Raw genomic sequence first — 24,554 nt, 5'->3', positions numbered from 1 at the left:
ATAGTATCCTGGTAAATTTTATCTTACCAGGATATAAGGCACTTCTTGGTGATGCTATCAAGCCTACAAAGCTAGGTCTATTTAGTTTTTGGTTTTTGCAAACTTCTCCTTCCCCCAATACACAGACACACACACACACAGACACACACACACACACACACACACACACACGCGCGCGCACACACACACACACACACACACACAGAGTCAAAGGCACGGAATCTAGCAGCCATTCGAAGCCCTTTTAGTCCCAGTAGCTCCATTAATGCTATGAGCCTCAGTGTGGCATATAGTAGGAACTAAAATATCAGTTAAATAAAAGCACGTTCTTTGTGATATGCACATGGGCCATTGTTCTTTTTTAATAAAAACCAAAAGTAACACTGTATTTGTTAGGAAACACACATTCAGTGGTACCTAGGCCCTCCAATGGCCTTCTTCCTCCAGTCTATCACTCCTAAGGGCAGAGAGAGCCAGCACTTGGGGCATAGCTGATACTGTTCATAGTGAACTGAACAGCAGCTGGTTTGCTACTGCCTGATACATGCTGAGGTGCTCACAACATCAAGTAGTGTGTGACAGGGGATGGAGTAGGAGTAACCGCTGGGTGTGTGGATAAAGAGTTGTGTATGTACTGGCCAGCTCTGGGCCCTCTTCTTGGGGCAGTATGCAAGCAACCGTGGCTGCAGGAGCCTTTGGAATGGAATCTTTCAGAAAAAGACTCTTGTTTAGGGAAGAAGTGGAGAGCCTTGTTGCTACAGCTACCAGAAACTCAAGAGTTTTTCTGTATCCCCCTAATGCCGACTGGTTCTTCTCACACAGCGCTTTCTCTTTAAATCTGGGCCTGCAGCAAACCTGCTGTGAGAATTGGGTTCCTCTCTTGGCTCTGCTCCTGGGAATTCATAGGCAGGTGGATGAATTCTGTCTGGTAAGTCTAACTGCTGAGGCCTGGGTGCTAAGGATAAAGGTGCTGGTCTGTACTTGGCATCCTGCTGTTTTATGGAAAAAAGTCAAAAGGCCCCAAACCACGAAGCCTTTCTCATTTAATCTGGTTAAATGTAGTCTTAAATGTCAAATCCCAAAGCAGAAATAAGTAAGATGACAATTACCAATGAATTTCCGATGAGGTTTCTTTAAATAGCAAACTTACCTGTTGCATTTTCAGATGTTTTTATTTTATAAAATTCTAGACATTTCAACTTTTCAGGAACATCTCTGAAAATTAGATGTTCAACACATGTTTCTTTTCATTTGCTTAGCATACATAGTTGATGAGTAGCATACTTCAGCCACTATGTTGAAATCCAGGGAGCAAATAAATGTTCTTGGCATACTGTCTGGTGCTGTCCTAGTGTTTTACCTTGGCCTCCTGTTCACCTGAAATTCTCCAACTTCCTTCTGGCTTAATAAATATCAAGGGCTCCAGGCCACCCACACTCAACAGGGCAGAAGTCACCTGTGCACACTCACTCTGCTCACCTCTTGAACTCTGGACTGACTTGCATACTCCATGTGAGAACTTCCTGTGTAAGCCTAAGTCTCCCAGACTCCTTCTTCTGAGCTGAACCTCTCCTTAGCTTCATTTCCTCTATTCCTAGAAAAAAAAAAAAATAGCCAGGGCTGGGAAGTTGGCTCAGTGATAGAGTGCTTGCCTTGCATGCATGAGGCCCTGGGTTCGATTCCCCAGCACCACATAAGCAAAAAGAAAAAAAGCCAGAAGTGGCGCTGTGGCTCAAGTGGTCGAGCGCTAGCCTTGAGCTGAAGAGCTGAGGGACAGCGCCCAGTCCCAGAGTTCAGGCCCCATGACCGGACCCCCCCCCAAAAAACAATAGCCAATATAACTCTACATTTAAGCCTCTCACCCCAAAAAACCCTAGGTGATAGATTATTCTGATCCCCCACTCTCCCACATTAAAAGGAAAACATTAACAAGAACAAAAAGAAGCCTGGTTTTGGTGGTATATGCCTTTAATCCTAGCAACTCTGGAGGCTGAGATCTGAGGATCATGGTTCAAAGCCAGCTGGGGCAGGAAAGTCCTTGAGACTTTTATCTCCAATTAACCACCAGAAAACTGGAAGTGGAAACATGGCTCAAAGTGGTAGTACACAGGCCTTGAGCAAAAAGAGCTTATGGACAGCATGTAGGCATCAGTTCAAGCCTCATGACTAACAAAAAGAAAAAAAAAGGAAACCTACTTTATCCCCATCCAAATCTTTTTCACACTGCCTACAAGTACTAACTTGTAAATGCAAGCAGAAAGGATATGGAACCAGGCACACATGGCTTACCCCTAGCTACTCGGCTGGCCGAGACCTGGAGGATCATGTTTTGAAGCCAACATACTCAACCTTGTCTCCATAATAACCAGCAAAAAGCCAGGCTAGAAATGTGGCTCAGGTGGTAGAGTACCAGCTATGAACAAGTGGGAGGATCCTGAGTTCAAACCTCAGAACGACCAATAAGAAAAGAATAAGTATGATATGTTATTCTCCATTTCTTCACGAAACCTGACCTTGCTTGTTAAAATTAGTATAGCCTGGAGATTTGTAAGCATATATAGAACAATTTCTTTCTTTTAACACAACATAATAGTTTTCGAATAAGTGTGTATACCATGGACCATTCCTCTGGGGTGTATCCAGCTTTTGTGGTAAGGAATACAGGTTAATTAAGTCATTCTGCTGGTGTACAGATGTGCCTCAGGACTGATTCACAGAAGTGAGGCTGCTGAGTCACTGGTCTCTGTATCCTCCTCAGGAGGGGCTAAATCTGTGCTCCTTATGGCTGGGTATTGGCTGACTCCTTCCTATGACTACCAACAAAAGTGTCAGTTTGTTTTGGTTTTGCCAGTCTGATTGGTAAGAAACGGCAATTTAGAAGAAAAATTTTCTCATTACTAGAGGAATGTAGGTTCCGGCCATTTGCATGTCTTGTCTTGCACGTCATCCAGGTCAGTAGATCTTCCTGAGGATCTTTCTTGACCTTTCCTATTGGGTGCATCTCTGTTAGAATCTCTTAAATACAGACTTAAGAATGTGATGGCTCTTTTTGGGCCTAAGTGTAGAATAGGTTGCCAAATCAAAGAGAAGTGGAAAGTAGGGTTTTATGCCAGTTGCTAATGTCTGAATTATAAATAGTTTTCAGCTAATGGTATTATTAACCTGGGGCTTCTCCAAAACCATGATGAAAATGATCTTCTAGTCTAGAATTTCTCCCCCTCAAACAAAAACAAGGGAGAGAGAATAATTAAGAATATGTAAATTCCAGTAGCATTTCCCACTAAATCTTTTAAGAAGTCTAGAATTCTCCAAAAAGTTCATGTATGTGGAACTTCCTTTCCTTTACTCCCTGTTCTCCCTTTAGCTCACCATCAGAGAGCTGTCTACTTTCTTCTAGGTGTAAGATGACAAAAGTTAAACTTCAGCATAAGAGGATGGGCCAGATCTCAGAATTCCAAGAAGACTGGAGTTGCACTTTGCTTTTGGAGATGTTCTTGGCAGCTCTTGGAATGTTGTTTTTGGCTAAGATTAATTTTCATCTAAAATTTAAGAGTAAATTCTCTGAAAAGAAGAGAGATTATGATTTGGTAAAAAGATAGCTGTGCCTGTTAGTTTATAGGAATTCATAAGAGGTAGTCCTATATGAAGTTGTTCTATACCTCCATCAGAAAAAAAAATCAGTAAGATATCTAGGTGTGGTGGTACATACCTATACTCCTAGCACTTGGGAAGCTGAGTCAGGTAGATTATGAGTTCAAGGCCAGCTTGAACGCCTATTTAATTTCAGGCCAGCCTGTGCTATATATTGAAACTCTCCCTCAGAAACAAACCCGTAACAATAAACTCTCTCTGAGTCCCCATACCAGAACTTCATGAAGAATCTCAGACAGAGCATCTTGCTTCCAGGATGGGGACTCTGTGTCTTCTCAGTCCCTCACTTTTTGTCAAGTTTTATGTAATGCTCTCTGAATGCTTTCTCTTGTTGCCTTTATCTAGGTTTCTCATTATTGTGTTGATTTCCTCCAGACTAGAGTCATCTCTACAAAGACATGATCTCAGTCAGGTATTCTATCTCCAGTACCCAGAAAGATACCTGGTACCTTTGGATGCCCAATCTAGAGTGGATGAATAAATGCTGCTGAGGGTCAACACCTTCTGAACTCAGCTGGGGCTTTGTGGTCAGTGAGTTAGCAGTCTCATGTCAGATACTTGTCTGGGGAGATAATACTGGCTGTTCCTAGGCTTTGAGTAGGACCCACTAACTTTTGGGAGCTCTCTAGCATCATAGGCAGTGGTTTAGAGCTCCAGTTGTTGTCAGAATCAGCTGCAATAACCACTGACCACAGAGTCTGCTGTCCATTTGGAAAATGAGGTACTAGCATGTATTTCAACAACTCTTAAGATTCCATCAATTATAAGCATGCCATTTTCCTCTTGTGCCACTAAAGAAAAAAAATGCTATTCATCACCTGCCAATCACAAACATTACCTGTAAGAAGGCTTTCTGTGGTCATCATGATCACATGTCTGTAACATAAATTACATATGCAAAGTTTCCTTTTGCCCTATAACATAACATATTCAGAGGCCCCTGGATTGGAACTTGGACATCTTTTGGAAGAAGGGCACACTGCCTTTATTGAAGAGTCATTCCAGTATCAAGAATGTGAGCAAAAGAATCTTCTTAGAATTGATGAATACTGTCTTTGCCTTAAGAGTAAAGGAGCTACTGATAAAGCCCTCAGTATATTAATAATAGTGCTTAGATGTTAACTGTTGTAATTATAATTGACATTTTGATCATGGTGGCCACATAATATCTATCACCTTTAATCTCAACTGATTTTTTTCATGTAGTTGATTCTTCTGCCAAATCCTAATTGAGACAGTACAGTATATGGGCAGTAAAGTCGATGATAATGAAGATGGTGGTTATTCCATGAGCTCCAGCTTTGTACTGGCCTGTGCTTGGAGCTTTGCACACATGTTCTTTTTTGTAGCAGCCCTGAGATCAGGAGCACTATCTCTTTTGCAGGGAGAAAGGTTTGGAGAGGTTAAATACTGTGCTTAAGGGCATGAAAATGAGTGGTGGCAACTTCCTGCTTTCAATGCAGGTATGTCTGACTTTGCATTCATGCTATCTTTATATCTTCATAGTGCCCTGTTGCCTGTCCCACTGCCCTGTTGATTCTGTATAAAAAGTGGAACAGGACATGTCATTTATTTACTTGGTAAGTTTTAAGGGTAGGGCAGCCTGCTGGAAGGGGAGGAGGAGACACAGGAGAGGAGCCATTGCTCTGGGATGTCTCTCTCTCTTATTCTCCAAACTTTCTTTGCTGTAAGATGTTTGTCTCCTTGAAGACAGACGCCCTTTCTCTTTTTAGTGGGTTATAATAATAATTATTATTATTATTACTGCCAGTAGATTGCTTGATAGGCTAGCATTCTATCATTTGAGCCACATCTCTAGCCAGTCTTTTTGCTGGCTCTCTATGGAGTCTTAAGGACTATATTCTAATGGGCTGGTTTTGAACTGTATCCTCCAGACTCAACATCCTGAGCAGCTAGGATTATTAGTGTGAGCCACAGGCACCTGGCTTGTTTTTAGTTTTCAATAAGCACCCCCAGTGACCTTTGTTTCATTTAACAAATATCTATGAGTTTGTCTACTCTTTAGTGATAGGGCTTTGATCTAGATAGGCAAAGTTCCTTGAGTAGAAGCCAAATTAACAAGGTCCATTCTGGTAGGGATGAATTCTGTGAAGGCAGCAAAGCAGGGAGTGAGTGATGAGATGGGCCTCATGAATGCAGGCCTGCCTTAGCCAGGCCTTCAGTAAAGACCACTCTGCAAAGGTCACATCTGAACTGAGACCTGGGGGCACAGGAAGCAGCCTGAGTTTGACCTGTGCCCATGTACAAAGAAAGTCCCTGTAATAGGAGATGAGTGAGGAGAAGTAACAGGGCCAGATCACAGGGGCCATTGTAAAGAGTCTGGGCTTAGGGCTGGCATCTGCCTACCCTGGGTTCACAGCACGTGCACACACACACACACACACACACACACACACGTGGTCTGGATTTGGTGAAAATACAAAGAATTTCATAGAGAAATCTATGTTTTGCTCACAAATAAGCTGTAGTGAGCTGTTGGGACCATGTATCCTAGGATGTTATTCTCGAAGGAAAGATTTTTATATTGTTTTTACTCTTATATTTATTTGTTTGTTGTTTTTTCTATCTCAAAAGAGAAGGACAAAAAGAGGAAAGTGTTTTGGTAGAACTGAAATTTGAATAATGGAGCTACATGTAGCGAAGCGCCAGCTGTGAGTGAACAAGCTGAGTGAGAGAAAGAGGGCCCGAGTTCAAGCCATCGTTCTGGCACACTCACACACAAAAAGGAGCTGCATGAACTCAACAAATCACTCCAGGATCACAGTCTAGATTTTTCTCAAAACAGCATCTAATCACCTACTCAGGCTCTTCAGATTCAGGGAGACATTGTTGTTTTTACTTCATCTCTGTGGTTTGTTTGAGACCTCTCCCCTCCCAAGTTACCAGATTCTGTAACCACTGGGTCATGTGACTCACCTTCATCTTCCTCACCTCTTGCTCCTCAGATTCCCTACCTCTGACCAAAGCCAGTCCCTGGCCCTTCCTGACCAGCCCCTTTCTGTATTTTTTTTTAGTGCTGCCTCCCCCTGACCTCTGTCCTCCACCCTGCCATCAGGGGTTTCCTCTAAATCAGAGATCTAATGAGTTGCTTCCTGGCTGACCGCTGGGAGTTGGTAGTGAGTTCTTGATGCCCAGATTCAAGGATAAAACCTTGAAATGTTGTGAGCTGCTCTTTGTCTGTTTGATCATCCCCATACGAGGATGATAACAGCACCTACAGTTGGTGGGAGGCACTTCAAGCAGCACCTGGCACACTGAAACGCTTGGTGGGCACTATTAGCTCTCAGTCCCTTACTACAGGCTGGTGCTATCCTGCCTGCTGCTCTCCCTGTCAACCCTACCCCCCACTCCTCCAACAAAGGACAACTAGATAAGGACTGACATGGAGAGCATACATTTTAGTAATTTTCGTAACAATATGACCATTATTTTACATTTGTTGTATCCATTAAAAAAAGCTGGATTTGCATTTTGTTCAGTTTTAGTAGTTCATTTTTATCATGTTTTATAAAAACTATCTTCCAGATGAGTTGAAAATAAAAAAGCAGGTCTTAGCTGGGTGCCAGTGGCTCATGCCTGTAATCCTAGCTGCTCAGGAGGCTGAGATCTGAGGATTGCAGGTCAAAGCCAACTGGGGCAGAAAAGTCCCCATGAGACTCTTATCTCTAATTAACTACTCCAAAACCGGAAGTGGTGCTGAGGCTCAAGTGGTAGAGTGCTAGCCTTGAGCACAAAGAGGCTCAGGGACAACACCCAGGGCCTCAGTTCAAACTGCATATCAAAAAATAAAAACAGCAAGTCTTTCCCCACAGAGATTGAGGACCAATGCTGCATTCCTATGTATCCTCTCAATGTGATTCACAGGTTCTTCTGCCTGGAGATAAGACACCTGTAAGTATAAGAATGAATGAATAGGGTACTGCCTTTACTTTCTTTTAATAGCAATATTTTTATTACGATTAAGTGATTATATAAATTTCACAGTATAGTGAGATAGTGACACTTAGTTAAAGTCACAGACACATTCTAACCTTCATGGGGCAAACTGTCCTTATCGTGGTCTATAAAGTTTATGAGTTTATGAATACTAATGATTATAATGGATTAGGTAATTATTTTATTTTATTTTTTAGTACTGGTCCTGGGGCTGGAACTCAAGGGCCTGTGTGCTGTCCCTGAGCTTTTTTTGTTCAAAGCTAGCACTATACCACTGAGCCATAGCTCCACTTCCAGCTTTTTTGGTGCTTAATTGGAGGTAAGAGTCTCACAGACTTTCCTTCCCTTGGCTAGCTTCAAACTGTGATCCTCAGATCTCAGCCTCATGAGTAGCTAGGATTACATGCGTGAGTCACTGACTCCCAGCTTGGATTAGGTAATTTTCCCCACTGTATTTCTGTTTTCTCTGTAGAATGTATTTCACTCTTTGAATTCAGTAGCATGTTTTCATTTTTGTATTGCCAGTTACAGGCTATGTCCAGTGTGTAGAAGATACAATAAGTTTCTAGAGAATTTGCATTGAATTAAAATAAGAATAAAATAATTTAGCTTAGCACTGGTGGTTCATGCCTAATAATCCTAGCCATTTAGCCTTAGATCTGAGAATTGAGATTCGAATTCAGCCCAGGCAAAAAAAAATCTGTGAGACTCTTAATCTCCAATTAACAAGCAAAAAAGCCACAAACGGAAGTGAGGCTCATGTGGTAGAGCACCAGCATTAAATAGAAAAAGCCAAGAAGAGAGAGCATGAGGCCTTGAGTTCAAACCTCAGACTGGCACCAAAATGAATAAATAAATAATGTAACTTTCAGGACATTCCAAAAAGCTTTGTGAGGAGTCTGATCAAACAGTAACTTCCACCATGCAGATAGGAAGTTTGAGGCTCTTTCCAGATAGCTTCTGTTACTTGCCCAAGGTCACAGAGCTAGCACATGGCAGAGGGGTTCAAACTCCATGCATCTTTCTGTCCTGGTTTTGTGCTGCCTTGACAAATCTATACCCTATGCTGTGGGAAGACTGTGCTGGCCAGGCTCAGGATCTCTTATCACTTACCAGGCCTGTGCCTGGATGGTTGAGTGGGCAGGAGTGAGGCAAGAGAGCCTCAGGCCTGCCTGCTCCACAGGTATTTTTGAGTCACACCCAGAAGGTATAGAAGCCAAGCTTGAAACCTGGGGAGGAGCTAGAGGCTCTACAAGAGAGGAGGGAGAGGAGCACCTTCCCCTGAGACCCAGTAATTTGCAACTACTAGATGGCTATTTGAGTTTCACACTTGGGGAAGAGCCAGATGAAGGGAAGGAGTTGGAAAATTGTGACTGCTCTTATAGCGATGTCCTCAAGAGCTCCTGTCCAGATTTCCCCCTTCAGCCGAAGTCTTGGAACTGGCCCTTCCCACACACCCCTTTGAAAGAAGTCCCTCTGCACTCTGCTTGCAAGCGTGTTCTGCTAACCATTCAGGTGGGTATAATTGTTACGGTGTGCCAGACAAAGGGGTGAGTGAACTCACAGGAAGGAATCTGACTTCTAGCTTTCCTGACTTGAACAGTGTTTAAAAGTTTGGACTGCATATATTATTCCTCTTCTCCTTCTCCTCTTCTTCCTCCTCCTGGTCTTCTTCCTCCTTCTGTTCTTCTTCCTCTTTCTCCTTTTAGGAGAAAAATGATTCTCAGGGAAGGATTAGCACCCCAGCAGCCTCACCAGAAGCTGACATGACCAGGGCCAAGGCTCACACATGCGTCTGTAGGCTCATATCAGCTGGGGACCAATTTGGAAATCACAGGGCCAGCCATGCCCAGACCTGTGGTGTACCACCCGAGGCAGATGGCCCTTATCAGATTTCTAGAGGATTCTGATGCTGTAGGGGAACTCTGGAGGGACTTGCTCCTGAAATTGCTCAGTCTCAGGATAATAGGCAGATATGATAATCAATCAGGCACTGACTGTTGAGGAGTCAGAATTCTGGCACATTTTCCCCATCCACCTTGATCTGAAGTCCATGTGAACCATAGCTCCTGCTTCATATACCTTGCACTGTGTCTAATCCAGCTGTTACATTAAAACCAGAAATGCCAAAGTGATTCCTACTTGTAAACAAACTATTGGTGTTATCCTGTTAGGTGAAAACAGAAAGGTCCTCCTTCCCTTTCTGACACTATCACACCACCACTGAAGGGGCACATGGGGTATATGGGGATCTTGATTGAGGCCTCTCTCTCAGAGAAATCACACTGGATGATTTTTTTGTCTTGTTTTAAAGCTGCATCATGGGCATTTGTAATACTATGACCAGGTTACATAGAAAGTCTGGGAGCAAATTTGGTGTTTTTTGGAGGGAGGAGGGGTGACAGTACTAGGGATTGAACTTAGTGTCTTACTCTGCTGGGAAGGTGCTCCACCATTTGAACTGTACCTCCAAAATTTGCATGATGTGGGGGGCTGGGCACTGTTCCTTAGCTTTTCCACACAAGTCTGGCAGTCTACCACTGACTGGAGCCACAGCTCTACTTGGAGATAAGAATCCCATGGACTTTTCTGCCCTGGCTGACTTCAAATCATGATCCTCAGATCTCAGCCTCTTGAGTTGCTAGGATTACAGGTACGAGCCATTAGTACCCTGTATAAATCGTTTTAAAGGCTTTTGAATTGTGGCTTTCATTGTCAACATCTTATTTGTGTCAAGCTGTATGTTTTATTTTTACCTGTGACTTAGTAAAGAAAACTGTGGAGGGCAACTTATAGCATTCACATTCATAAAAACAGGTTGTAGCTTTGTGGTGTTTGATATAAATATAGGCCTTTTCACTTTTTTAAAGAGAAATTTTGTGCTGGGTGACTTATAGCTGTAAACCTAGCTACTCAGGATTTGGACATCTTAGTTCTAGGACTATCTATGTTAAAAAAAAAAAGTTCACAAAACCCATCTCAACAGAAAAAACTGGACATGGTGTTAATATGCCTGTTTTTCCAGTTTGAGTGGAAAGTATAAATAGGAGTATACAGGCCAGCATAGGCAAAAAGTGAGGCCTTATCTCAAAGTTAACCAGAGCAGAATGGGCTGGAGCTGTGGCCCTGGCACTAGAGCATCTGCCTAGCAAGTACAAATCCCTGAGTTCAAACCACAGTATCATACAAAACAAAATTAAATTGTTTGGGTTCAATTTCCAATATACATGCATTGCCCAGTTGTCCCTGAGAACTAGACAGCTTGGTGTGGCAACACTTTGCAGGGGCATCTGCAGCTAGGATTCCCTTGGGAATTGTATGGCCACAAACTGAATAAAAATGGAAGATGCAATCTCACAAATGCAACTTGGTTTTGAAAGTTAGTTTTTTAAAGCATTGATTATGGGAAGGAGAAGAAAGTCCCTTCTTTTGTCTATCTATTCTTAACCAGTATAATTAGTTCATTTTAATACAATATAATTTAGTTCATTTTACAGAGGAATAAACTATAACTAAGAGAGGTTTGGTAACTTGCCCACAGCAGCCCAGGTCATGGGAAGCAGAGCACAGTTCAAATCTGTGTCCATTTGATTACCCCATCTTGTCCCTCTCAGACTAAACCTTACAATTCGTGTCCTTTTTCTAACACATTTAAAAGGTTTTTTAAAAAATTGTTCGCAGAAGATTGTCATGATCTGTATGTAAAGCATGAGGCTTAGGGAACCCTCATCAAGGAGGAACAAAGTCCAGGAAGAGAAAGTGCCAGGTTAAAAGCTGTCAGCCTCCCTCATACACATGCACTTTTAGATTGATTCACCAGTGCCACAAGGGCTGGATTATCAATCCTGCTCCATTGGCTTCTTCATATCTGTTAGAGTTGTGATAGGTGGGGTCAGTGTTACCAATGCACATTGTTCATATGATTTTGGTTGGGTGTTATACTGAAGTCAGCCTTTTTGGTTATTTCACAAGAAAACAATGCTGAGGAACTTTTAGTGTCAGCGTTGGAGAAGTGATAGCATTAAAGGGTTGTTGCAATCCAGAATTTCTGTAGGAAGAGCTAAGATCTGGAAGGATACTAGGGATAAATCTGGAAGTTTTTTTCTAAGCAAAGTTATATATGTATGTATACATATATATATATATATACATATATAACATTACATATATATATATGTATGTACAACATGTGATATATAAAACATGTATCACATGTACACATATACATACTATTAGCACCTATCTGTCTTACTTTGCTTGTGGTTTACTTTATTTAAAAATTGGATTTTATGTAAAGGTGATGTACAGAGGAGTTATAGTTACATAAGTAAGGTAATGAGTGCATTTCTTTTTGAACAGTGTTTTGAAAATGTCCCTGGTCAGCATTACAAAGGCTCATGTAAGTAGCAGAGCAGTAACCTGACCAACAGGATTTAGATCAAAACTCTGCTACTTGCTGCCTGTGTGACTTTGTACAACTTACTTAACTCTACAGAGCCTCAGTATTCTCTCCTGGAAAACAGAGGAGGCCAGATACAGCATCTTTCCGCTGAGCCTACTGTGAAGTGTGAGTCAGTACAGTGATTAGGATTGTGCCTGACACCCAACCTGACATGAGGGACTATGCACTTACTAAATGCTTGCAGTAGTTATTTTAATTAACTGAAGCTTAATTGATTTGATTGTTGGCACTGTTAAAGGAGAGAGCAAGGAGCCTGTGACTCATCCTCAGAATCCTAGCTACTCAGGATGCTGAGATCAGAGGTTCAAAGCCAACCTGGGCAGCAAAGTCCATGAGATGCTCATCTCTAATAAAATAAAAGTGACAGTGTGGCTCAAGTGGTAGAGCACTAGCCTTGAACAGAACCAGCTCAGGGACACTGCCCAGGCCCTGAGTTCAAGCCCTAGGGCTGGCAAATAATAATAATAATAATAATGATGGGGAGAGAGAAAGATGCTGAAAGTGCCACAATCCAGCCTTTTGGGATTTCTTCCACAATAGATAATTCTGTTCTGCTTAGTGATTTCAGTTTCTTTTTTTATTTACACTGAACATCATATTTGTATTCCTCCTGTACAATAGAGTAAGAAGATCACTGAACTATTTATTGTTTTAAACTAATGTGCGTGTTTTAACTCTTTCAAGAGGTATTAGATATGTGTGACCTTTGCACTGTTGGGGTGGAGATAAAACCCAGGAAGAGAACCACTTATGGACTGCAGTTGTGTGGAGATGGGGTCTCCCATGCTTCAATATTATCTGATGCCTAAAGGTCATAGGAAGCTAAGTCATCTTCGTTGTGTGGGAAAAGGAAACACTCTGTTCTGGAGAAATAGACTTTTCTCCTGACCCTAAATGATAACTGATTTATCATGTAGCTCTTAGGTTCTTAGAGGAGGGACATTGAGGACAGCCTAAACTATCTCCAGCAGTCCTATGAAGGTGAATAGTTTTAAGACTACTTATGGCAGTATTTTTATGCTTATTTGGATTAAGCTACTATGTTTCTACAGTCGGTAGTGAAGTTCAAGGGCATTGTTTGGTTGAACTAATTTGATAAAGGGCCAGCCTGGAAGCTCTATCAAAGAGGAGTAGGTAGAGCCAAGAGTCTGCCATCTGTAGTGTTAGGGACAGAATTGTGGGGTAACAAAGCTGAAAGAGGCCTTTGTCATCATGGATCCTCCAGCTTCTTTTCACAATTGAGGAAACTAAGGCCCAGAGATTTTGCCTGAGTCCACAGCACTGCTTTAAGGAAGCTCTGGGATTCCTGGTCCAGAACCTTCAGCCTTGTCATAGAGACAGATGATGACAGCTCTGGCAGAAGAATGCAGTATAGCAACTGTAGTGTTCTCTCCTGCCTGCCTGGGAGCTGCCCATCACATGTGGCTCTCGGGCACTTGAAATATGGCTGTTTGTCAACAACACCTTGAACACTTTTGCTTTGATTTCATTTTAATTAATTAAAGTTTATATACCATATGTGGCCATTGGCTACCATGTTGGACAGACCAGCTTTAAAGACATGAGGGAGGGGAATGGGGCATGTCTTTACCTTCTGCCTCAGTGGCTCATGTCATTCCCGAGCATTTTCCATAGGTCTACCCATCCCCTCCCCCTCTCTAAGTGAAAGGTAGTCCTGTGGAATGAAGCTTCATTCACCTCTTAATGCTTTACAGTTACGCCTAGCTCTCCACCAATCATTATAGTGACCTTTAGCAGGCCACAGAGATGACCTGTACCTTGGTTTCCTCATCTGTCAGCTGCAATTTACACCCATCTTTCCTCTTTTAGAGCTTGAACTAGGAACTCTTGAGAGGATCTCCCTTTGCAAACTTGGTTGCCTTCCTCCCCTTCCTTTTCCTGTCCCTCCCTTCCTTTTTCCCTTGCTCCTCCCACCTTCCCTTCCCCACCTTCTCCTCTTCCCCACTCTCTCCCTTGCTTTTTTTTTTTTTTTAATAGTCTGGTATCTGAAATATTTTTTATTTTGATACTATTTGCGGGTAGATTTTCTTTTCTCTCAGATGCTGCAGTTGGATGAACTGTCAAGGTGCTCTTCATTGTTGGAGGAGAGACATTCATAGCCCACATGAAATATGAGCTGGAAGGCAGTGTGCCAGTTTTCAGATAAATCTTGATTGACTAGGCATTTCCTAGGCACGGCCACAACCTGCCTTTTCATCTCAATAACCACTCTGCCCTTCTCTTGAGGACTATGGCTCTCCATTTTCATTTTCTTACTTTTTTCCTCCCTCATCATCTGCCTAGTGAAGTCCTTTTTTGATCCTTAGTGCTGTGTGTTCTTGTCCTTCAGTAAGCAGAACCATCTTGTGATTGTTGCCTTGATTATGGCCTCTACATTAGTGGTTTTCAAACATTATTCCTAGACGGTGATTTTCAGCTTGCATGCTACAGCTTGTTGATGGGCCTCAACTCCCTCCAGGAGGGAGTTTACAAATGTTTACAAGACCAAAAAAAATAAAAGTATTCTTGTTATCACAGAGTTAGCAGATCTTATGCCCTATTAAAGGAGGATGCAGCTTGTCTGAGTAACAGGCTCTGGAACAGCAAGTGGAGGCTGGGAAAGACAACTAGATTGGCACATTTGAAAAGCTTCTTCTATGCACATGAGAGAGCCTCAACTGAACCAGCAAATAAGCTTCTGGATGGTGACTGGAGTGTGACCCATGGGAAATGGCTTAGCTGTGGCTTAGCTGTGGATGTCCCTGGAAGCTCCAGGGAGTATTGTTTTATTGCAGCAGGGTCTGTCTTGTAATTATAGCTGAGTGGTTTACATTTGTATTGAGTCTTTTCATTCTTTCATTGGTATTGCTAAAGTTATATTATCAGTAACTATGCCAAAGATGGTTTTAGGCCCTGGAGGTATCTCAGGGATGACTGCAGGGACCACAGCAAGGCCCTGAGGAAACATGCATGCTCTCCCAACCCAGTACAATTAGATTAACATGTTTTACAGGTTAGCCTTCTAAAATGCTCTGTGTTTCATAAAAGATTCGTCTGCTTATAAAGGAAACAAAAAGTTGCAAATGACTACTCTGGATGACAGGCCTCGGATTTTAGGAGCACCAGAATGGCAGAGAAGGCTGGTAAAGCACAACTGTCAGGCTCTTCCCTAGAGTAGGCTGTGCATCTTGAATTGCAGGTTGAAAACTGGCATTTCATCAAGCTTGCAGGGGGTCTTTATGCAGCCCATCCAGGGCCAACTCTGAAAACCAAACCACGGATTCTAGAGACCAGAGATGGTGTGAAGGACTAACTGTGCCCCAGGAGCTGTGGTAGATGCAAAAAGTTCATTCTCATTTGAAGCTAAAAACATATAAAGTACTCATATTTCCATTTTAGAAAGGAAACTCATTGACACTTAGATGGACAAGTTAAATACAATCTCTTGTACAACCTTTTGAATTTCAGAAAAAGTAAGGAATAAAATAAAAATTTTAAAAAATAAAGAAAGGACAAAACAGAGGCATTTGGAGTTTTAATCGCTCTCTGGGCATCGTGGAACTGGAATTTGAATGAGGACTAGGTAAGACCAGAAAGTTTCTGTAACCAGACTTGCTTTTCTTGTAATGCACTGGTTCCTAGTTTGTGGTCTAAGATGGGAAGTGTGGGTTGAATTTATTGCAAGTAAAAAGCAGGCATTGGCTGCCATCTGGATCTCTTATAGATCAATGTATTTTTTTGAGTATGTTTATTTATTTTTATTGTGAAAATGCCATATAGAGGGGTTACAGTTACATGGAGAAGATAATGAGCACATTTCTTATCAAGCATTGTTGCCTCCTCCTTTGTTTCCCCTTCCCATCCCTTCCCATCTCCCCCCTCCCCTCGCCAAAGTTGTAAAGTTCGTTTTTCGACATAATGATTTGAACATCTCATTGTTACAATGGGTCCACCTGTATCCCTATTTAAACCATTTGTTTTTTTCCCTTCCCCTCCACAAATTATACCAACAGCAAATACAGTGAATGCAGGGGTTATACCGTGGGGGAGGGACATACAAAGCAACAAAGAAATCATCTTATAAATATGTTAGAAACAATAGCAAGAAAGAAAAAAACATTTGGGGCTGGGAAGGTGGCTCAGTGGTAGAGCGCTTGCCTTGCATGCTCGAGGCCCTGGGTTCGATTCCTCAGCACCACATAAGCAAAAAGAAAAAAGCTGGAAGTGGCGCTGTGGCTCAAGTGGTAGAGCACTAGCCTTGAGCTGAAGAGCTGAGGGACAGTGCCCAGTCCCAGAGTTCAGGCCCCACGACCGGACCCAAAAAAAAAAAAAAAGAAAAAAACATTTGAATACTTGGGGTTCATTTCACCTAGCATCAACTTATCTGACCTTTTCCGCTTGACTCATACATATACTAGATATTGCAAATAAGGGAAACCATGGGACCTTTGTTTCTTTGGGCTTGGCTTACTTCACTTAATATAATTTTTTCCAAGCTTTTCCAATTCCTAACAAATGTGGCAATGTGATTCTTTCTGATGGAGGCATAGAATTCCATTGTGTATATATACCACATTTTCTTGATCCATTCACCTACTGAGGGGCATCTGGGTTGGTTCCAGATCTTTGCTAGGGTAAATAATGCTACAATAAACATAGTTGTGCTGGTAGCTTTAGTGTGGTCTTGTTTGTGAACATTTGGGTAAATGCCCAAAAGTGGGATTGCTGAGTCATAGGGGAGCTCTATGTGGAGTTTTTTGAGGAACCTCCATACTACTTTCCAAAGTGGTTGAACAAGTTTACACTCCCACCAGCAATTGCAATAAGGTTCCCTTCTGTCCACATCCCCTCCAGCATCTATTGTTATTAGAGTTCTTGATTTTTTGCCATTCTAACTGGGGTGAGGTGGTATCTCAATGTTGTTTTGAGTTGCATTTCTTTTATGTCTAGGGAGGTTGAGCATTTCTTCATGTGTCTATTGGCCATCCTTCTTTCTTCTTCAGAGAAGTTCCTCTTTAAGTCTTTAGCCCACTTATTTAATGGGCAATTATTTCTTTGAGGATTTGTTGTTGAGGGATTTAATTTTTTGAGTCCTAAGTATGTTTTAGATTTGAGACCTTTGTCCATTATATGGCTAGTGAAGATCTCCCAATCTGTGGGCTTTCTATTGATCTTGCTAGCTATGTCCTTTGCCATGCAGAAGCTCTGCAGCTTCATGCAATCCGTGCCCAGTCCCAGAGTTCAGGCCCCACGACCGGACCCAAAAAAAAAAAAAAAGAAAAAAACATTTGAATACTTGGGGTTCATTTCACCTAGCATCAACTTATCTGACCTTTTCCGCTTGACTCATACATATACTAGATATTGCAAATAAGGGAAACCATGGGACCTTTGTTTCTTTGGGCTTGGCTTACTTCACTTAATATAATTTTTTCCAAGCTTTTCCAATTCCTAACAAATGTGGCAATGTGATTCTTTCTGATGGAGGCATAGAATTCCATTGTGTATATATACCACATTTTCTTGATCCATTCACCTACTGAGGGGCATCTGGGTTGGTTCCAGATCTTTGCTAGGGTAAATAATGCTACAATAAACATAGTTGTGCTGGTAGCTTTAGTGTGGTCTTGTTTGTGAACATTTGGGTAAATGCCCAAAAGTGGGATTGCTGAGTCATAGGGGAGCTCTATGTGGAGTTTTTTGAGGAACCTCCATACTACTTTCCAAAGCCTCTTCTATTTCCTTGAAGAATGAGGTTGGAATATTGATAGGTATCGCATTGAATTTGTAGATAGCCTTGGGAAGTATTGCCATTTTAGTGATGTTGATCCTTCCAATCTATGAGCATGGGAGGTTTTTCTACTTTCTAAGTTCTGTTTTGATTTCCTTTTTCAGGTTTTTAAAGTTTTCATCTTAGTGGTCCTTCACTTCTTTGGTTAAGTTAATTCCTAGGTATTTTATTTTTTGTGGGGCTATTGCGAATGGAGTTGCTTTCCTGATTTGTCACGCTTTTCTCATTGTTGGCATACAGAAAAGCCATTGATTTTTGAGGGTTAATTTTATATCCTACTACCAAAGTTTTGAATCAGCTTGAGTAATTTGGGAGTGTAGTCTTTGGTATTCTTTAAATACAAGATCATGTCATCTGCAAAGAGGGAGAGTTTTACTTCAGCTTTCCTTATTTGGATCCCTTTTACGTTTGCATCTTGTCTTATTGCTGTAGCTAGGCATTCTAATACTAGATTGAAGAGAAGTGGAGAGAGAGTGGACATCCTTGTCTCGTTCCTGAGTTAAGAGGAAATGGCTTTAGTTTTTCACCATTAAGTATAATGCTGGCTGTAGGTTTGTCCTATACAGCCTTTATTGTATTGAGGAATGTTCCATGGATTCCTAATTTTTCCAGAACCTTCATCATAAAGGGGTGTTGGATCTTGTCAAATGCTTTTTCTGCATCTATTGAGATAACCATGTATGTGGTTCTTATCCTTGCTCTTGTTGATATGATGAATTATCTTAATTGATTTGCGTATATTGAACCAGCTTTGCAGTCCTGAAATGAATCCTGTTTGATCATGATGTATGATTTTTTTGGATGAATTGTTGAAGTCGATTGTTCAAAATTTTGTTGAGAAGTTTTGCATCAATGTTCATCAAAGAAATGGATCTATAGTTCTCTTTCTTTGATGAGTCCCTGCCTGGTTTTGGGATGAGGGTTATGATAGCTTCATAGAATGTGTTCGGTAGTGAATTTTCTCTTTCAATTTCATTGAAGAGTTGGAGGAGTATTGGTATGAGCTCTGCTTTGAAGGCCTTGTAGAATTCTGCTGTAAATCCATCTGGTCCTGGGCTTTTCTTAGATGGGAGGTCTCATTGCTGTTTCTATTTCAATGCTTGATATGGGCCTGTTCAGATGGTTTAATTCATCTTGGTTTAGTTTCGCCACGTCGATATTTGCTAGGAAAAGGTCCATTTCTACCAAGTTCTCAAACTTATTAGCATAAAGGTTTGAGAAGTATTCCTTTTTAATGTTCTGAATCTTGGTTGTTTCCATTCTCATCCCTGAGTTTAGATCAATGTATTTTTTTAAGTTTTAATTAATAAATTTACATTCTGGTTTAGTTTGAACAGAAAGTACAAACAGTTCCCATATAGCCACATTCTCTGAACAGCCTAGTCTCCACTACTCACACTTGTGCAGTGGTTGAACTTATATTGACACAGCCTCATCACTTAAAGTTCATAGTCTACATAAGGTTCACACTTGGTGTAGTACATGCGGTGGGTTTCTACAAATGTGTAAACATGTATTCACTATTGTGGTATTCACACAATAATCTCACTTCCCTAAAAATACTCTGTGCTTTGTTTAGTCATCCATCCCTCCCCTCAACCACGGGAAGCCACTGATATTTTAACTACTCAGTAGTTTTGTCTTTCCCAGAATTTCCATAGTTGAAATTGTTATAGTATATAACCTTTTCGAAATGGATCTTTTTCACATAATAATATGCGTTTATCTTCTGCCAAAGGACATTTTGACTGCTTCCAATTGTAAATAAAGCTGCTATGAAGACACATGTTTTTGTGTAGGTATAAGTTTTTGTTTTACCTAAGTACATACCAAAGAGCTCATTACCAGATTGTGTGAATAAGGTATGTTTAATTTTGTAAGAAATTCCTAAATTGTCTTCCATAATGGTTGCATCATTACACATTTCTACTGACAGTGAATAGGAGTTCCTGTTACTCCATATCCTCATCACCATTTGATGTCAGCATTTAGAATTTTGTCCATTCTAGTAGGACAAAAGGTATGCAGTTGTATCACATTATTTTAGTTTGTAATTCATTATTGTTGTAGGATATTGAACAGTCTTTCATTTGCTTATTTGCCATCTGCATGTTTTCATTAATGAAGTATTTTTTCAAATGTCTTGCATTTTAATACCTTGGGTTTTTTTATGTTTTGTTTTGTTTTTAGTCAGTCATGGGCTTGAACTCAGGGCCTGGGTGCTGTCCTTGAGCTTCTTTTTGCTCAAGGCTAGCACTCTCCTACTTGAACCACAGCACTGCTTCTGGTTTTCTTGTACTTAATTGGAGATAAGAGTCTCATGGACTTTCTGCATGGGCTGGCTTTGAACCATGATCTTCAGATCTCATTGAGTAGCAAAAATTACAGGCACGAGCCACTAGGAACCCAGATTGTTTGTTTTCTTATTGTTCAGTTTTAACATTTCTTTATTTTGGATCAGTCTTTAACAGAAGTTTCTTTTCCAAATATTTTCTCTTAGTCTGTAGCTTGTCTTCTTCTTGATATTATTTTTGGCAAAGCTGATTAAAGTTGACAGCTTCCAGTTTATCAATTTTCTCACTTATGGATCATACTTTTATTTGGATTTAAAAATTCTTTCCCATACCCAAATTAATCTACATTCTGTGTTGTCTTCTAAGGGTTTTTTATTTAGGTCTGTGTTATCTTTTGACTTAATTCTTGCAAAGGTTGTAGGGATTGTTTTTATATTTTTTAAAATTTATTTTTTGATGTGGATGTTCAATTCAAGCACTTTCATTGAAAACCTATCTTTGTTCCTCCTTTGTTTCTTTGCCAAAGATTGGCCAACTGTGTTTATGTGAGTTTGTTTCTGATTCTATTCTGTCCCATTTATCTATTTGTCTATTCTTTTGCCAATGCCACAATTTTGATGACTGTGGCTTTATATTGTTTTGTAGTCAAGTAGTGTCAGTCCTCAAACTTTATTCTTTAATAGTGAGCTGGCTATCCTGGGTCTTTTGCTTCTTCATGCAAACTTTAGAATCAGTTTGTTGATGTTTATAAATAATTTGCTGGGATTTAAATTGTGATTGTGTTGATGTTATAGATTAAATCCTTTATCACAGTGAGGAAGTTTTATCAAGTTTACTAAGGCATTTTTTTTAAGCTGTGAATGAGGTTTGGATTTTTCCAATTGCATTTTCTGCATCTATTGCTGTGATCTTGTGATTTGTCTTGATTAGTCTATGGATATTATGGATTACGTTAGTTGATTTTAAATACTGAATTAGCCTTACTGACTTGAAATAAGTTCCACACAGTCACAATATATCTTTCTTTTTCTTCATAGGTTTAATTTGCTAATATTTTGTGGGAGACTTTTGTATTTATGTTCATGAAAGCTAATAATATAAGGATTTCTTTTCTAGTTATGTGATTTGACTGGTTTTAATCTTAAGTGAATTTCAGCTTCTTACAATGAGTTAGGAAGTACTTTGTCTTCTGAAAGAGTTTCTATAGAATAAGTACAATTTCTTTCTTAGGTTTTAGAACAATTTACCAGTGATCCCATCTAGCCTGATGGTTTCTGTTCCACACAGATATTAAATAACTATTGATTAAATTTCATTGATTGAAGTAGGCCTATTTCAGATAGCTTCTTCTTTGAGTTTTAGTAGATTATGTCTTTCAAGAATTGATCCATTTCTTCTAGATTATCAAGCATGTGAGCATAAACTTATGCATAATATTGCTTTATTAATATTTTCATGTCCATGGACTCTTGGTAATGCCCCTTTCAATTCTAATATTTATGTGGCTGATATTCTCTCTCTCTCTCTCTTTTCCTCTGTGGCCAGAGACTAGAGACTTCAATTTTATTGACCTTTTCAATACATACATACATACATACATTCCAGGACTCTTATCTCCAACTACAAAAAGCCAGAACTGGAGGGGTAGTTCAAGTGGTAGAGCATCAGCCTTGAGCAAAAAAAGCCAAGCTAGACTATGAGCCCCAAATTCAAGCCTCAGTATTGGAGGTAATCTCTCAGCACTGCCTCACTCCTTTCTCACGTGGATTCTGAGAGGTCAGTGTAATTATGATCTTTGCTCCTTTGCAGGTAATGTTTTTTCTGTTTGGGCGCTTTTGTTTTCTTCTGTCTCCTTTCAAGACATTTTCTTTGACTTTTGAAGTTTGAATATATGTATCAAGATACAGTTTTGGTGAGGTTTTCATTGGAGATGGCTGGGGTGGGAGGAGGTATATTTATTTATCTATCATTTGTTCTCTGAGCTTTCTGAATCTGTGGTTTGGTATCTCATGTTAATTTGGAGGGATTCACAATCACTATTGAGATAGTTCTCTGTTCCTTTCTTCATTCTGCATTCTTACTGCATACATGTAATTGTCTCACAGTTCTTGAATGGTTTGTTCTGTTTAGGGAAGTTAGTTGCTGTCATTGTTTTCAGTATTTGTTCTGATTGCTTTCCAGACTTGGAAGTTACTATTGTCTTATCCTCAGGCATAGGAGTTCTCTTCTAAACTATATCCAGTCTGCTAACAAGCCCATTAAAGACATGTTTTATTTCTTTTTGTTGTTGTTGTTTCGTTTTGTTTAGTTTATTTTTTAGGGTTTCCATATATCTGCTTATATAATCCACCTGGTCTTACATGTTGTCTAGTTTTTATTTTAAAGCCTCTAGCATATTCATGTCAGATTTTTTTTCTTTTTTAATTCCTAGCCTGATAATTCTAACATTCTGGCCCTATCTGATGCTTGTCTCTTTGAAATATGTTTTTGATCTTTTCATATGCCTTGTAATTATTTCATTGGTAGGCAGACACAATGTACAAAGAACTGTGGTAAATGGGTTTTGACAAATGTAGTGGCACAGTGTGGGGAAGAAGTCTTGGCCCCTCCATGAGACTTTGCCCCTGGTCCATGAACTGTCAAGTGTTTCAGCACCTTCTCTCCCCTTAGGCAGCACAGATTGACTAGAAGGGGCTAAAGTTCGGTCTTTCTTTCTCTAGTTAGATAAGTCTTTGGTCCTGGGGTTTGAACACAGGGCTTGGGTGCTGTCCCTTTTTGCTTAAAGCTAGGGCTCTACCACTTGAGCCACAGCTCCACTTCTGGCTTGTTTTTGGCAGTTTTTAGAAGAGATAAGAATCTCACAGATTTTTCCTGCCTGGGCTGGCTTCAAACAGGGATCTTAGCCTTCGGAGTAGCTAGGATTACAGGTGTGAGCCACCAGCACCCAGGTATGCTTTCATATATTTTTAAAAATGATTCTTTCCCCTTCCACTGTCAAAAGCATGAAGAGAATATTTCTTTGTATTGACTATGAATACCTAGTAAAGCTCCCCCAGTCTCTCCATCTCTCCCCCTCTCCCCTTTCCCCACCAGGTTTCTTACTCTCAGGTTTACCACACCAAGCCTCCAACAATATTCAGATTACTTGCAGTTGTTTCTCTGGGATATCTCTTGGATGTTTCTGTTCCTTTCTTCTACTATGACTCTCTTATCTAGATAAACTATCTAGATAAATTCTGTTTCTAGACAAAGTGTCTCTAGAGACAGTTTAAGGTAGCCTTTTAGTGTGTGACCTCTGAAGAATCTAAAAAAGAGTTGTTCATTTTTCGTATTTTTCATATTCTTGTTTTTAGGACAAAGTAGTGACCACTGAACTCTTTGTATGTTTACCTGGCATTTTTGTAATAGGATATTGGGCAATCCTATCACTGTCTCAGCTAGACAGAATTAATGCTGATCTAGCATCTTCTTGATTATACTGAGTATAACTATAACTGAATAATTGGGTAATTGTTTTTACTTTTATTGTTTCTCAGTGGCAAGAAAGTACTAGAGAAGATTGAGAGTTCCTCCACTGAAACACTATGTCTGATATTGTCTTTGTAAGTTTGAGCACTGTGGAACTTGGGATGGCACAATGTTAATGACCTGGTTTTTGTTTAAGAAGCTTGCTGGAGACAGTAAGGCTAACAGGTTTGCTGATAGGGTTCAACCCCAGGGACAGAATTTCTTCCTTCCTTCTCGCCTGAGGCCCTGTCCATAACCCTTCACCAGCTTTCTCAGCTTTCCTTCCCAGACTCTTCTTTTTCTGTTGCCTACCAAGATCAGCCCTGCTACCTGGCCTCCTCCCAGCTGTCCTTTCTCCTGGTTTTCTTACCTAGAAATTGTGTTATCGCCTGGTTGTGTATTTATACTTGTCTGCTATCTCCTTCAAGTAATATTTTTCTTGGTAAACTAACTGTGTAGCGGAAAGTTCTTCCCCTTTCACAACAGGCTCTGCTGGCAGTTATAATCATGAAGTCCTTACAGTGTGTCCAGGCATCTGCAAAAAGGGAACATAACTTCGTAGTGTTATTATCGTGGCTGTAAGAGTAAACACATGCTTGTCAGGCACTTCACACAGGCTTGCCCATGAAAGGGAGGATCCCCACTGCTTCTTCCCCATCCTCTTATCTTAGTCCTCTCTCCCCCCTCTCTTCCCTTCCACTCAGACCAATATTTTTCAGCCATTTTCATTATCAACACATAAGAAATACTTAAAGAAATAGGAACTAACTTGAAATATCTCAGATGAGATAAAGTAAATACTAAGAAATAAGATTCTGTGGGGTCTGAGTTCAATTACCATAACACACACACACACACACACACACACACACACACACACACACACACACAC

At 40.5% G+C, this 24,554-nt stretch overlaps 1 protein-coding gene across 4 annotated transcripts in view; it reads left to right on the top strand.

Moving 5' to 3' along the window:
• Gng12 (guanine nucleotide binding protein (G protein), gamma 12) overlaps positions 1–24,554 on the top strand; it is a 128,731-nt gene that overhangs the window by 6,485 nt on the left and 97,692 nt on the right. Inside the window, exons 1-2 of one of the 4 annotated variants that reach the window (XM_013020485.1) lie at positions 870–928; positions 9,034–9,123. The exons of the other annotated variants lie outside the window; for them this stretch is intronic. The gene's annotated coding sequence lies outside the window, so the exon portion shown is untranslated. Of the gene's footprint in view, positions 1–869; positions 929–9,033; positions 9,124–24,554 lie in introns of those variants that run through there. 4 annotated transcript variants of the gene reach the window in all.

Source organism: Dipodomys ordii, unplaced genomic scaffold, assembly GCF_000151885.1.
Source record: "Dipodomys ordii isolate 6190 unplaced genomic scaffold, Dord_2.0 Scaffold51, whole genome shotgun sequence".
In the NCBI taxonomy this organism is placed as follows: Eukaryota; Metazoa; Chordata; class Mammalia; order Rodentia; family Heteromyidae; genus Dipodomys; species Dipodomys ordii.
The sequence above is the reverse complement of the archived record's forward strand: the minus strand, read 5'-3'. Positions and strand labels throughout refer to the sequence as shown.